Below are 14,758 nucleotides of genomic sequence, written 5' to 3'. Positions count from 1 at the left end.
TAATTTTCAGACAAATAACCATTTTCTCCTACATATTACACATATGACAGAAAGTACAGCGTCATTAGCAGTAACTAGAAAAAAGTAGTGTTCATGTGTAGTAGGTTATAACAATAAAAAAATAACCCTGGAAGATTTTACAGTCTGTGCATTAAAAAAAAAAAAAAAAAAGGCTTTGGGAGCATAGTCTTCAGGCAAAGGGGGAGGGAACACTTCTTTTTATTGCTTGTGGTAAAATTAGGTAGTGATAGGAAGAGTAATCTAGGTTTGTTGTCATATTACTCGAAAACTATCAGATACATCGTCTTCCTGCAAGAACCATGATGAAGAGCAGTAAATTCTACATATGTTCATTACCAGAATATAAGCCTTTGGGAACATTTTTGGGAGGAAAAGGTGGGGGAACAGACTTGATTTTTTTCCTCGCTTGTGGTAAAATTCGAAAGCGCTCGGAGGAATAATCTCACCTTGTTGAAAGCTATTGGACGTATCGATTTCCTGTAAGAACCATGATAAAGAGCAGTAAATTCTACGTATGTACAAGACATAATAATGTAATATCTATGATAAGAATACGTTGTTACGTAGGCAGGAATATAGCGTATGCTGTGCGTGCATCACGAAAGTGACACACGGCTGTGAGTACCCAGTCGTTTTGGGCGATTTACTCGAAAACTATGATGCATAACGAAACCAGATGGTGCTCATTTTAAAAATTGTGGAATTCTGCATAATATTATGCAATAAAAACATAAGGTGTGTGAGAAAAATTCTTCTGGAAAGCTCTCTCAATTTTTTTGAAAAATGGCTTTCAGTTTTTGGCTATTTTCTCGAAAAATACAAATCATACCACAATCTGATTTGTCTCTTTAAAAAGCTCATGAAATTCTCTATCAAAACTTCTAATAACATTTTCCTGTATGATGGAAAGCATTCGAATGGTGATGTTGTGGGAAGTGAAATTGATGTAGCAAGCTGTTCATTCATGGCTGCCTAATGTTATTTTATTCGAGTTTTCCTGTTTTTTTTTTTTGGTGCTTATCAACTAGAACAAACATCAACGAATAAGATGAGATAGGTTTCATGGCAGTATATTTATGTTTGGTTGGCAATAATAAAGCAAGAATACACGTTATTTGCTGCACACGGGCAGACAGGCCGGGCGGCCAGGTGGGTAAAATCGTGTGCCGGAAAAGTTACCAAAACTTATCGTGCTCGGGAGGGTAAATATGTGAGAATGTAAACCGCTAAAATTCCCGGAAATTGTATGTTGTATAAGTTTTATAGCCGGCCATGCCGGAGCACCCAGGAGCCTCAAAGTTGAGGCACAGGGGTAACTCAGCATGGGGAAGAAAACAGGAATGGTGACAGGCCAGAACTGCCCTTAAGAGGCCAAATTTGTGGTTAGACACTGAGGCCATTTTCAAATTCATCATTAGATTTCTCTATTTACCATTTTCTTCTGATGCATTAGCTTAAGCACATGTGTCTGTTTATATATGTATATATATAAAAAATATATATATATATATATATATATATATATATATATATATATATATATATATATATATATATATATATATATATATATATATATATATATATATATATACTATATATATATATATATATATATATATATATATATATATATATATATACACTCTCTCTCTCTCTCTCTCTCTCTCTCTCTCTTGACATCTATAGAAACGCGTACAAAAACACATTAAAATTATATTTTCCCATTTCTTTTGCCTGCCAGTTAGCGTGGCGGTTGTTTCAGTGAATGAAGCAGGCTGCGTGCCAGGAATGACCAAGGGGCCGTCGAAGGGTATATTCGTCTTCCACAAAGTTGAACAATTGGCTCTAATTGACAAAGAAATGGCCGGGATTTGGTTACAAAATTGCATTGTAGACTCTTATAGACCACTAATCAATTATATTTCTTCGTGTCATTCAATTTCCTCCCCCCTCCTTCTCGTAGTTGTCCCCTTTGTTCACCTCGTTTTCTAACTTATTTTCCCTCTTCCCCTTCCCTCTTCGTTTCCCTCCTTGTTTCTTTTCTCTTCTCTCTCTCTATCGTCTCACTGCTGCTCTTCTGCTACTCCTCTTCCTCTTCTTTTTTCCTCCTTCTTGATAAATGTTTCCTACTCTTCTGTCCTCCACTCTGACCGCCATGCTCATACATACATCCTTCTCCTCTACTTCTCGCCCCCACTTTCATCAGCCTCCCCCCGTCCCCTCTTCAGTTACTCCTCCTCCCCCTTCGTTCCCCAACCTATTCCGTCTCCCAGTCTTCTTACCCGCTAAGCTCTGAACTCCGTCTACTGTATACAGTATACACAACAACCTCCCAAGGCCGAGAGTTCACTAACCTTTTCAGTGATAAATGCAATCGTTTGGTCTTTGCACGAGTTAACGTCTTTACTCTCACTTCACTACACTTTGCGTTACAGAATCCAACAAAATCTTCCGATACAGAGGCAATCATGCATCTCGCATAGTTTATAGCAGATGTAATGATATAAAATAATCTGGTAGCAGCGTGAATAACATGCGCAGGAGTCTGGTAACCTCTCACAAACCGAGTTAATTGCTTATACATCACTATAAATACGTTTGGCGGCAACGGAAATAAAATGATTAAATGGCTTCATAACATTCAATAAATTCAGTGAGACTTTTATACTGATATTGCTTTTGGTCACCTCCTTCATGCAGTGGCAGTAATAGTGTTAGGCGGCTCTACTGCTTGGTTATGCGAACACCCCTTAACTCCGTCACTATGTCCTGAAAGGGGGATGCTGGACTGGCGGAGAAGGCAACTTCAGCTTGCAGTCTGCCGGATTCACATTTACGTGAACCTGGGGTTACAGGAACAACAAAAATAACAACAATAATGATTACTACTACTACTACTGCCACCACCACTACTACAACTTCTACGACTGCTGCTGCTGCTATTACTACTCCCGTCATAACTAATAAGCATAGGATCGTCTTGCGGTAGCATAATTATAATAAACATCTTCGTTCGTAGCTAGAAAAGATTTTCAATAGCAACCTAACATTCGTTCTTAATATTTAGAGCTTATTGTTCCTTACATCATAAACTCACACACAATCGTCTGACCGTAAAGTCAGACAAAAATATGTGTGTTCGTAGCAAAGTAACGGTGAATGGAGAAACTAATTCAGTTCGCTGCGATTCAGATCTGTAACAAATTATTGACTACGACGCTGAACGCACACACACACACACACACACACACACACACACACACACACACACACACACACACACACACACACACACACACACACACACACACACACACACACACAACTTCTGCACGTCCATTTCAAAGTCTTCCATTTTTCTTCTTCGCTGTATTCAGTTCTAACATGAGTTTTTCCCAAACACAGCGTCACCCTCCTTCACCCCATCTGCAGTAGCAGCTCAAGAACGTAATTTCTGTTTCCAAGGTCAATCGTTCTTGTCTTTTTGTTATGCTTCCATAAACTGACAACTCCAAAACTAATCGATTTTGAAGCCTTCCGTCACAAACTTTTTCTCATTTTCTATATTTTGTCCCATCCAGCAAACGCCAGACGATTTCATTCAAGTGAAAGAGTTCAGAAGCCTGAGAATGTTAATATTTCACTATTGACATTGTCATGGATGGGACAACTCTAGCATTCTGTCCCAACTAATGCCAGACGATAAATTCAGTTGCTAGTTAGTCATTGGAACCTGAATGTTAATATGGTTCTTTAAGGTCTTTTTAACTAGGCGTAAAATTGCCATCTCACCATTTTCATTGTTGTGCTTTTGCAAGATATTAAAAGCAGAATACGATGCATGACAAAGAAATGCTATGGAAAGGATGTGGAGCTGTTCCTTGTTTTGCTACTGAGCAATAGCCAACAAGGCTGTAAAGGAAAGAAGGTTTCTCCCTAGTCAAGGTGAAGACCGAAAGGTTCCATCACCATCACCCACTTGTCATTCTCCCATGGAAAATCTCCATAAAATGAAATGTTTGTATTTTATTTTTTCTAAGAAAAGACGATTTTACCAACTATACGTGAGATCACTCGAAGAGAAGCGGTTAGTAGTCAACTTATCTGTTGTTATCGTAATATCCTTTGCCATCCAATAATATGCACTTTGTCTTAACACCTACAACACAAGAAACCTTTCATCAAGTTGAATACTGTCGTATAGAGACTGTAAGAAATGAACTAAACAAAAAGATGTCATTATAAAGAAAGGATCAACGGACATTGCATTACCCGTTCACTGCGGTAAAGATTTTTATAAGCTAAGTAACACTGACTAGAGAGAAAAAATAAAAAACGAAACAATTACAAATGTTAAATGAGGGAGCTTCAGGGTCTTTCGGTTGATTTCCATGATGTGGTTTGATGTGGAATGGTGTGATATGGGAGTTTCTTTTCTGTGTGGTGTGACTTTGCAAGGGTTGTTTAGGCCTACAGTAAAGAACCACTTGGCTTTCGAAAATAGATAATGAGAAACAAACGCACAGAACCGCTCATGGTGATGCTACCGCCACTAAAAAGAATCATTATCGCAGCGACGTTGTCAGCCTAGCATATGTGATCGAGAAAATCAAGTTCAACAAAACACTGGGTACAGAAACAATAGCTCAAACAGTTTTAAAGAGATGAAAAATGTATTATCAATATCTCCAGCCGAAATATTCAGTAAAATATAGAGCAGCATTGTACAGCAAGGCTAGAAACATGCAAGTGCAATTCCAATATCTAAAAAAAGGAATTAATTATAGCCAGGAAATTAACATCTGTGTAGCTGGCCATCAGTTGTATGTATGGCAGTCAAACAGTTAAAACAAAATAATCACATCAAAGACTCATAAGTTGGATTTCTGAACATTCAATCGTGTCCATCCAGTTTCCTTGACATGTACAGTACAATGATATCGAAATAGATGATTAAAATAGCTCAGTCGATGTAATATATTTCACAGACAGCATTCGATAAAGTTACCCACAATTGACGTCTTCATAAACTAAAAGTCTCTGGCATCAGTGGCAATTTACTAAGATAGTTTGAAACCTGGCTTTTATGAAACGTAAACAACGAAATACGAATTATAGTTAATAGGAAGGAATCAGACCGGATGAATGTTGTAAGTGGAATGCAGCATGGTTCCATTTTAGGTTCTACATTTTTTCTAATTTATATGTATGATATTGATGAAGGGTAATGTTGTTAAATAGCCAAATTCTTTGATAATACGAATATCAGTAACAGAGCTGATATTCCCAAACAAATAATGACTCAAAGAGATCTTGATAACCTGTTTACTTGACCTCAGACATGGAAAACTGACTTTAAAACAGACAAATGCAAAGTCCTTATTTCTGGGAGTAAGTATGAAAAATATATGTATACTATGAATGATTCTCAACTCTTCAATGTAAACCAAGAATAAGATTTATGTATAATTATAAAAAAAAAAAAATAAAACCAAGTCGACAATGAACAGAAGCAATAAAGAAAGCTAACAGACTGTTAATATTTATAGGGAGATCGTTTAAATTCAAGTAGAAGTTATTGTCCTCACCCTATACTATTCCTTAGAAAGTCCGCATATAAAGTACTTTATTCAGTTTTAGTAACCATATTACAAGAAAGACCACCAAAATTTTTTGTACAGCGAGGAGTAATAAAAATGATACCTAGATTACGGAACAAACCTTATGTAGTTTGCTTAAAAGAGCTAATACTATTTAACTTACCGGTGCGTAGATTACGAGATCTGATTCAAGTCTATAAACATTTACAAAGGGCGGGGCAATATGATGGTTCATAAATACTTTACAGTAGACCTGTTGTAAAACACTAGGGATAAAGGTTGAAATATTATAAGCAACGTTTCCAGTCAAATGAAGAAAAACTTTTTCTTCACTATAGGCACGGCGTGCGACTCTGAAGGTGTTATTATCGTGCTCTGGCAACCTACCATTCAAAAGTGCGTCTTATTTCGTGTATATGAGACGCATGTGATTCGTGTATAATATGTTCGTGTATAATAATATCCGTGTATAATATATTCGTGCATATTAATATGATTTGTGTATAATATGATATAAAATCGACGCACTTTTGAATGGTAGGTTGCCAGGGTACGATAATGACAACCTCAGAGTCGTGCGCCTTGACTATAGTGTCATCAACATCTGGAAAAAACTGCCTAGGAATGTGGCAGACCGCAATAACATTAAGTTTCTGGTTTCACATATCACATGGCTGAATAACATAAAACAACAATTACAGCTGAATAATATAAAACATTATTTATTTCCCTCTCTTTCAGCTCATGGAGAGTGCAGCAGTAGCGCAAGTCTGTTAGAAAATTGTATTTCGTTTCCCTTGCAGGTCAGTTGGTGTAGATTATAGTTTTTATTTTTATTTTTTTCATTTCAGTCTTTCCAATGAAACATCCATGGGAGTTTTTCTCTGCTGCATGATAGTCCTCATTTTTTCTTCCCACTTCGGCAGTAGGGTTTGGTCGGTGATGGGAACAGAATCTTCTTGTTTTGCTATCCTTATCATCATCTAAAGAATCACATATCATAGGCATAGTCTTCTCTAATAAACATCCTTTAATGTACAATTAGGTCTGTTTTGCTATTTGTTTTCATTTGTACCCTTTTCTACAACTTTAACACATTCAATCCAAAGAAGTGTTGTTTGTTATGGTGTTGCTAATGCCAGACGACTTTATTTGGCTTTGGGGAACCTTCGACATGCATCGGTTCCTGTAGTTATGGCTTTGCTTAACCACTCCACGTAAAACCCTCGAGTAGCAGTAATAACAGACTAAAAGAAGACCTCTTGATTGAGGACGTTAACCCGCGGCGTCCCGTCGACGTTCTTTAACGTCCACACGTTTTGTCACTGCCAATCCTGTCGACGTATATAAACGCAAATCAATTGCAAGGTCCCTAATTTCCACAATTTTCAATTTTTGCGAGTGATTTATTGGTACGTATACATGTGACACCTTCCTCTATAAGATGCCAGGCAGGGACAATGCATTACCCAGCATGACCTCCTCCCCCCTCTGCATGCCATTGTCTCAGCAATTTACCTGTTATCAGTGACCTGGCCAGTAAAGCCATCTCATGCCACTACGAAATTCAGGGCCAGAGTGATTCCCCAGTCAATGACAATGTGGAGGACAAACTTTACATAGCATTAGAGGAAGAAACAGTCAGAAATGATGATCAGGTAATGTGGCAAAAAAAGGTCAGGTATGGTGATGAGTTAGTGAGTGAAACAATGCTTATAATGCCTATATTACTGCTTGAAAACCAATATACTCTCGTACTACATATAAATTCGTACCAAGTAAATAAACAAATACCGTTTATGAGCGGTGTGAAATAGTTATCCTCGCATAGAACTCGTTTTCTTTGGTGCCAGCCTGTTAGAAAACCCAGTCAGGTAAGGAAGTACTGCTACCTGTATCGAGTATTTTAAACCTCATGTGAGCGATTTCTCTATGAATTTTCGATGTGTCTCACCAAAAGCGGAGGTTTGAGCCAAAAAATTTTTTTTCCAAAAATGGTCGGGATGTCAGTGGTGGAAAAGTGGTCGGGATGGGGCAGGTTAATGCATATGTTATAATTATACGTTTAAGTTCCTTTCATATCTAATCCTTTCAAGCCTCACCTTAACCTCATAGAACAGATACCACATTCGTAGTCTGATCGATGATAGCCAGCCTCATAAAATAAATACCACAGTCGCAGAGTGATCGATAACGATTCGTCTGTAATGGATTAAAAAAGAATCTGTTGCTCATTTTAGCTCATGAACTAACATAGTTGTAAGATGATGATAACAAGTAGCCTCTAATGGATCCATATGTGAGCTCCATGTTATCACAAGGTTTGCTGCTTTATCTGAGAGTTCTAAAATATATGCCGCAGGTGCGATGTGCTCTATAACAAACGACTTCGTGTGGATAAAACTGTGTTGCTTATCTGACACTTGCAAAATAGATATCACATTTGGAGAGAGAGAGAGAGAGAGAGAGAGAGAGAGAGAGAGAGAGAGAGAGAGAGAGAGAGAGAGAGAGAGAGAGAATAATTCTCGTATAAATCAAATGTTGAGTTGCACCTTCGAAACTCATAAAATAGATAGTGCAGTCGTGGGAGATTCACTATTTAAAATTTTTCGAATATATCTCAAGGTCAACTGATCTTGGTGTCTCGTGTACTATCATATCATCAGGTTAATAACAGTACCAGCCTCGCACCACCTTCAAGAAACTCGGCTTCGCATTTCAACCTCTCTGTCCACAGTTTCTTGAAAGTCCTACCCCGCGCGCGCGCACACACACACACACACACACACACACACACACACACACACACACACACACACAAAATATCATGCATCTTCATCTCTTTAATACACATCCATTCCTACAGCAGGGGAACTATTTTTGATTTATTCTATTCTTGTTACCTCCAGACGAGCTTATTTAATACTGTGTAAACCTCTTGCAATGAAGGATGATGAGATCAGGCTCACTTAAACTCCACTATGTTTGTTAAAATATCCGATGAGCTGATCATAATCATCTGTAGATAGTTTGAACCAACTTCGATATGAAGGAATATACTTCAATTTCAACAAATTCGCCTCTCCATCTCACTACTCACTTTCCTCAACTTTGTGACAATCCGTGAACACTTTCTCCAAGTATCATTCATCCGCCTAATCCCAGCATGCTTTTCTCATTCCCCACTCTAATCTGTTCATTCTAATTCAAAGTAAAATTACCAACTCTTTGTCTTGAATGCAGAGTTACTGCAAGTAATTAACATTAGCATTTAGTGCTAGTCATAAAGAAAAACTATGGGAAGGGACAGTGCCGCATAATGTTTTATTCTGCCACTAACGTACGAAAATATAAGTGACAAAAGGACGAAAATCTCCACTAGGTTTAGGTGAATTAACTGAAATGTTCATGTCACTTCCCTAACACAGTCCAATTCCCTTTCCCATGTTCCCCATCTCCCCTCATCCCTAGCTTTATTTCCTCCCTCCTACCCTATCCTTGGCTCGCATTCTCTTTGCTTAAGGAGGCTCTGTATTAACCTTTTGCTTGATTTTGATTTCTGCGTAGGGAACATTGGTATTTAGTTGAATGTTATTATTCACACTATGTCGATACTCGAGACATAGAAGACACACAAGACAGTAAGGGACCATCTTCATTGACCTGTGGGGGACCTATTGATGCATCAGCTGATGCAACATCTGAATTGTCAGCTCAACTCAAAATTCCAAGTCGAGCAACTTTGTATTTCGTAAGGAAGTCGCTAAAATGCTACCTTACTGCCGAAAATGAAAATTGCCCAATAGTCAGCTGATGCGTCAGCGGACATAACAGCTGGAATGTAGAATCAACTCAAAATTTCAAGCTGAGCAATTTTGTATTTCATAAGTAAATCGCTCGGAGCTCTCCAAGAACAGATATTCGACCATTCCTTGAAGGAGAGAGAGAGAGAGAGAGAGAGAGAGAGAGAGAGAGAGAGAGAGAGAGAGAGATCCCCCAGATGTACCATTCATTGACCGTTCCGGTTCGCTGCAAGCAGAAATAGTAGAGTGCAATATGCAAAATAAACTGTGAAGAAGAGGTTTTATGGAGCCTCCCAAGCCGAGGAGAATACTGGCTCTTGTCTCAGTTCCTATAACAACTGTTCTTCCCTCCTTCTCGGGGCCCCAAACCCCATCCTCCCCTTACCTTGGTCCACACCGTTTTCATATTTGTTTCTCCCTTCTACTTCTTCTAGACCCTATCCATTCCCCATATTTTGCTCAATCTACTTATCTCTCTCCCTCTGCTTTATTCCTTCCATCATTCCTTTCTTATACGTACTTTCATCTCTCCATCTGTCTCCTTCTTCCATATTCGTACTGTCTCCTTTCTCATCATTTTACCCATCTCTCTATGCCTCTCCTTTTCCCATAATCTTTCTTTCTCTCCATTCCTCTATGTTTCTCGTCCCCTCCCCTTTTTTTTTCATGTTCCACCATTATTTTCATCCATTTTTCTTTCCATTCTCCTCTTTCTATCGTCTCTCTCTTTATCCTCAGGTCAATCTCCATTTATCTCTCCTTCCGAGCACTACCTTCGATCGTTTCATCGCTGTATTTCCCCTATTCTCCTACAATCTCTATATCCCTCCTCAACCCAACTTCCTCCCATTCCTCTTTCTTCACACCTTAATTTTTTTGCCCCTTTCGTCCTCCATCCTTATTGAATACTTTCAGCCCTCCCATTTCCCCTCAATTTTCCTTCCATGTTTTCCAAATCCTTCCACCTGTCTCCTTCCCTTCCATCTATCCTTCCATACTCCCATTCTTCCTTACTGCCAGCTTCCCTCCATCCCTCTCCCCCCCCTCCTAATTTTTGCTCCCTCTCCTTCCGTTCCAGCTTGATGGAGGTAGGTAATTGCCGGAGCTGAAAGTGGGCCGGTAGTGTGAAATGTCGCGCTAGAAACAGGAGTTTTACACTTAATTGCCCAAACCCCCGTTTTAGCAGAACTGTAAGTTGTAGAAAAAAAAAAAGCTGAGGGAAGGGGTAGGAATAGGCTTTTTGCACTTAGGCTAAATTGTAGGCCGCAAAGTAAGAACAGAAAAAGAGAAAAATGAGACGGTCTTTCCTACATCAGCGCCCTGTGGTTTGCATTTAAACAAGAAAAGCATGTGATTTTTCGTGCTTGTGACATTTTGGGTTGCAAATTAAGAAAAAAAAGAAACAGAAAAAGATGGTGCTTTAGAGGCTTGTGCATTTAAGGAACATCATGGTTAAGAAGAGAAAAGGAGACATTAAGTTGTGGGTTTCAGTGTGAAGCAGAGGAGGATATATTAAAGTGATGCCAAAATCCTGGATTGCCCCCTCAAAAAAAGTGAGATAGGGACTTGTGTACTTCAGTTAAATTGTTGGTATGCAAGGTAAAATGGGAACCAAAGCTGTCTGGGTTTGACAGGAAAAAATTAGGGGGGTGGGGGGATTATAGGTTCGGAATTTTTGCTTCAGGAAACTTTTTGCTCTGAAATAAAACATTGTGGTACACTGTCCGATGCTAGGGGATCAAGAAATGAAAAAGGTTAAGTGATTTAAAAAAAAAAAAAAGTAAAGGCGAGAAAAGAAAAGAAAGCGAGACGTTTTCCTTTCTGTGGAACTGTGAGACGTACTTTTAAAAAATGGATGGGGATAAATTGTGCGTTTCAGGGCGAAAGAGGGACAGGGAATACGGGAAAGTTGTACTATGGGTGAGAGAGAGAGAGAGAGAGAGAGAGAGAGAGAGAGAGAGAGAGAGAGAGAGAGAGAGAGAGAGAGAAATTTACCTCCTCACACCTATCATTTGCTAATAAAGAATAACGTGCGAATGAGAGGGCAAAAGAAGGAGTGTGTATTGTGAGTAAAAGATGGAAGAAAAACATAAGACAGTATGGATCAGTTTGGTCAAGGATTGTGTGGGCAAGACTGAAAGTTGGACCACAAATGTGAGCAATTGTGTGCTTGTATGTGCCAACACAAGATCGTGCAAGCAGAGTGAGAGAAGAGTTCTGGATAAATGTGGAAATGTGCATGGAAATGTTTGGAAAGAATGAGAGTGTTTTTGATCGGTGATATGAATGAAGTAATATGAATAAAGTAAGGAATGTGAAGGTGGATGGAATAGTTGGTCAGTGGGGTGTGCCTGCCGAGATAGATGAAAATGGCAGTGCGTTAATGGACATTTGTGCCGGGATGGGGTTGGTGATAGCCAATACCCTCTTCAGGCACAAAATGATCCACAGGTATAGATGGCGAGTGATGAGAAGGGTGGGTGGTGAATGAATGAAAGGAAGGCAATGATTGATTATGTGTGTGTGGATGAAAGGATGCGAAGATGTGTAATGGATGCAAGAGCTTATAGAGGTTGGGGGAGTGGACTTTCTGACCACTACTTGGTGATGGCCAGAATCAAAATCCAAGTAAGATGGAAAATAGAAGAAGGGAAGGACGGGAAGAAGGAGTAATTGCAAGGAAAGTGGAAAGGTTACAAAAGGATGAGAAAAAGGCAGAATATAAGAGAAAAGTGGAGGAACGATTGGGTTAACATGAATTGGGGCAGACGTGGAAGATGTGTGCTGGATATTCATAGAAGAAAATAAGTGCGGCATGTGATGTGGTGTCGGGTGAAGAAAAGACGGAGGGGGGGGGTGCAAGGAACAGCGTGGTGGAATGAAGAGGTGAGACAGGCTGTGGCACAAAAGAAGAAAGCATACAATGAATGGATGAGAAATAGGGGCGTGGAAGAAGTTGAGAGGTGGAAGTCAGAGTTATATGTAGAAAGGAAGAGACAGGTGAAAAGATTTGTAAGAGAGAGTAAGAAGTGAGTGGAGAAGGAATTTGGAAGGAATTTGAGTGTAAAGTGGAGGGATTGTAAGAAAATGTTCTGGAAAGAGGTGAGGAGAGTTAGACTGGGTGGCAGTGAAGTTAGCAGGGGAGTGAAAGATAAAAATGGTAAATTACTAGTGGAGATGGGAGAAAAAATGAGCAGATGGAGAGAACACTTTAAGGAATTGTTGAACATAGAGGATGGAAGTAATGCGAGTATAAGTGGTTGGGGAATGGCTGGGAGAAGGAGGGAGGTGAGAAGACAGGAAGAAATCAGTAGGATAGAAGTTGTGGAAGCAATAAAGAAAGTCATAGAAGAGAAAGCCTCAGGATTTGATGGAGTTTGTGGTGAAATGCTGAAGCACTGAGGAGAGATAGTGGTAGAATGGATGTGGAAGATGTGCAGATTGGCCTGCGAGGAAGGTTGAGTCCCGGAGGATTGGAAGTCAGGTATAGTTATGCCCTTGTACAAAGGAAAAGGGGAAAAAGAAGTGTGTGGTAATCATAGGGGCATTTGTCTTCTTAGTGTAATAGGAAAAGTGTATGGTAGCATACTTATTGACAGAGTTAGGGAAAAAAAACAGAGGATTTAGTTGAAGAAGAACAGGGTGGCTTTAAGAAAGGAAGAGGTTGTGTAGATCAGATAATCATTCTTAGATCTTTAGTGGAAAAGTTTCTAGAGAAGGGAAAGAAGTTGTATGCGGCTTTCATGGATTTGGAGAAAGCATATGACAGGGTGGATAGACAAGGATTGTGGAAAGTATTAAGAATATATGGAATAGATAGCAAGTTATTGAATGCTGTGAAGAGTATGTATGATGGTGCTAAGGCTGTGGATGGTGAACTGAGTGAATTTTTCTCTTTGAAGGTTGGGTTGAAACAGGGATGTATCATGTCTCCATGGTTGTTCAATCTGTACATGGATGGGGTAATAAAAGCGGAACAAGGTAGGGTAATGGATATTGGAGTGGCCCTGGTGAGAGAGGGTAGTGTTTGGAAAGTCCCTGTACTGTTGTTTGCAGATGATACTGTGTTGTTGAGTGAAGACAAAGGGGAGCTGCAAGGTTTGGTGGATGAGTTTGGGAGAGTGTGTAAGAAACGGAATCTAAAGGTGAATGTAGGGAAGACTAAAGTGATGGTATTTGAGAGAGCTGAAGTCAGTGAATGTACAGTGAGGTTGGATGGTGAGGAATTGGAAAATGTGAGTACGTTTAAGTACTTGGGTAGTGTGATGAGTAAGGATGGAAGTTTGGAGGGTGAAGTGTTTTTTTTTTTCTTTTTAATAATAGAACAGAAGAAGGAAAAACAAATGAAGAAAAAAAAAACAAAAACAAATCCATGCACCAGATTACTGGTGTCCGCTGTTCAAAAAATATCTGTAACAGTTAAACTTGAACAGCAGTAGGTTGAAGTCTGGAGGGAAACAACTCTGGGGAAGCGAGTTCCAGAGAGATGCAGTTCGGGGAATGAAAGAATTCTGATAGGCAGAAGTTCTGCAGTATGGCTGACTGACATTCCAGTCATGAGCACTGCCAGCTGCCCGTGTAGCACGAGGGAAGGCATGGAGAGGTGGCACCATGGACACAACTTCGTCTGAGCATTTGCTGTAGAAATATCTGTAAAATAACGCAAGGGAGGCAACATTCCCTCTTACTTGTAGGGGAGGTAGTTTATTAGTAATAGCAGGGTTATTGATAATTCTAACAGCTTAGTTCTGAATTTTATTTACTTGTTTTAATGCAACCTCTCCACATCCGCTCCACAACGGTGAGCAGTATTCAAGCTGAGAGTGCATATGACTCTTATAAATTATAACTAACTGCTCGTCAGTGAAGAAGTTACGGACTCTGTACAATAATCCAAGTTTCTTTGAGGCGGTTTTAGCAAGTGATCTGACATGAGAGGTCCAGCTGAGGGCATTGTTAAGCAAGACACCGAGAATTTCAATACTTTTGGAAATGGGAATATTTGTAGCACTGAAGGTAATATACGATTCTGGCATTACCTGCCTATTAGTAAATTGTATATATTTCGTTTTACTAGCATTAAATGAGACAAAGTTGTTTTGTCCCCATTCACTAATTGTAGGTAAGTCTTGATTTAAAGAGATGGCTTTTCTGAGGTGAGAGTTAGAGATAACGGACTTTGCAAATGGATGTCTGAGTGTGAATGAACTATGAAGTGTTGAGTCATCTGCATATGAATGGATGGGATTGTGGGTGACAGATAAGAGATCATTAATGTGAACGAGGAACAGGGTTGGTGCCAGAACTGATCCCTGCAGCATGCCGGCGTTA

This window comes from Coenobita brevimanus, chromosome 7 (assembly GCF_032717465.1).
Source record: "Coenobita brevimanus isolate Jiangsu-jjx chromosome 7, ASM3271746v2, whole genome shotgun sequence".
In the NCBI taxonomy this organism is placed as follows: domain Eukaryota; kingdom Metazoa; phylum Arthropoda; class Malacostraca; order Decapoda; family Coenobitidae; genus Coenobita; species Coenobita brevimanus.
The sequence above is the reverse complement of the archived record's forward strand: the minus strand, read 5'-3'. Positions refer to the sequence as shown.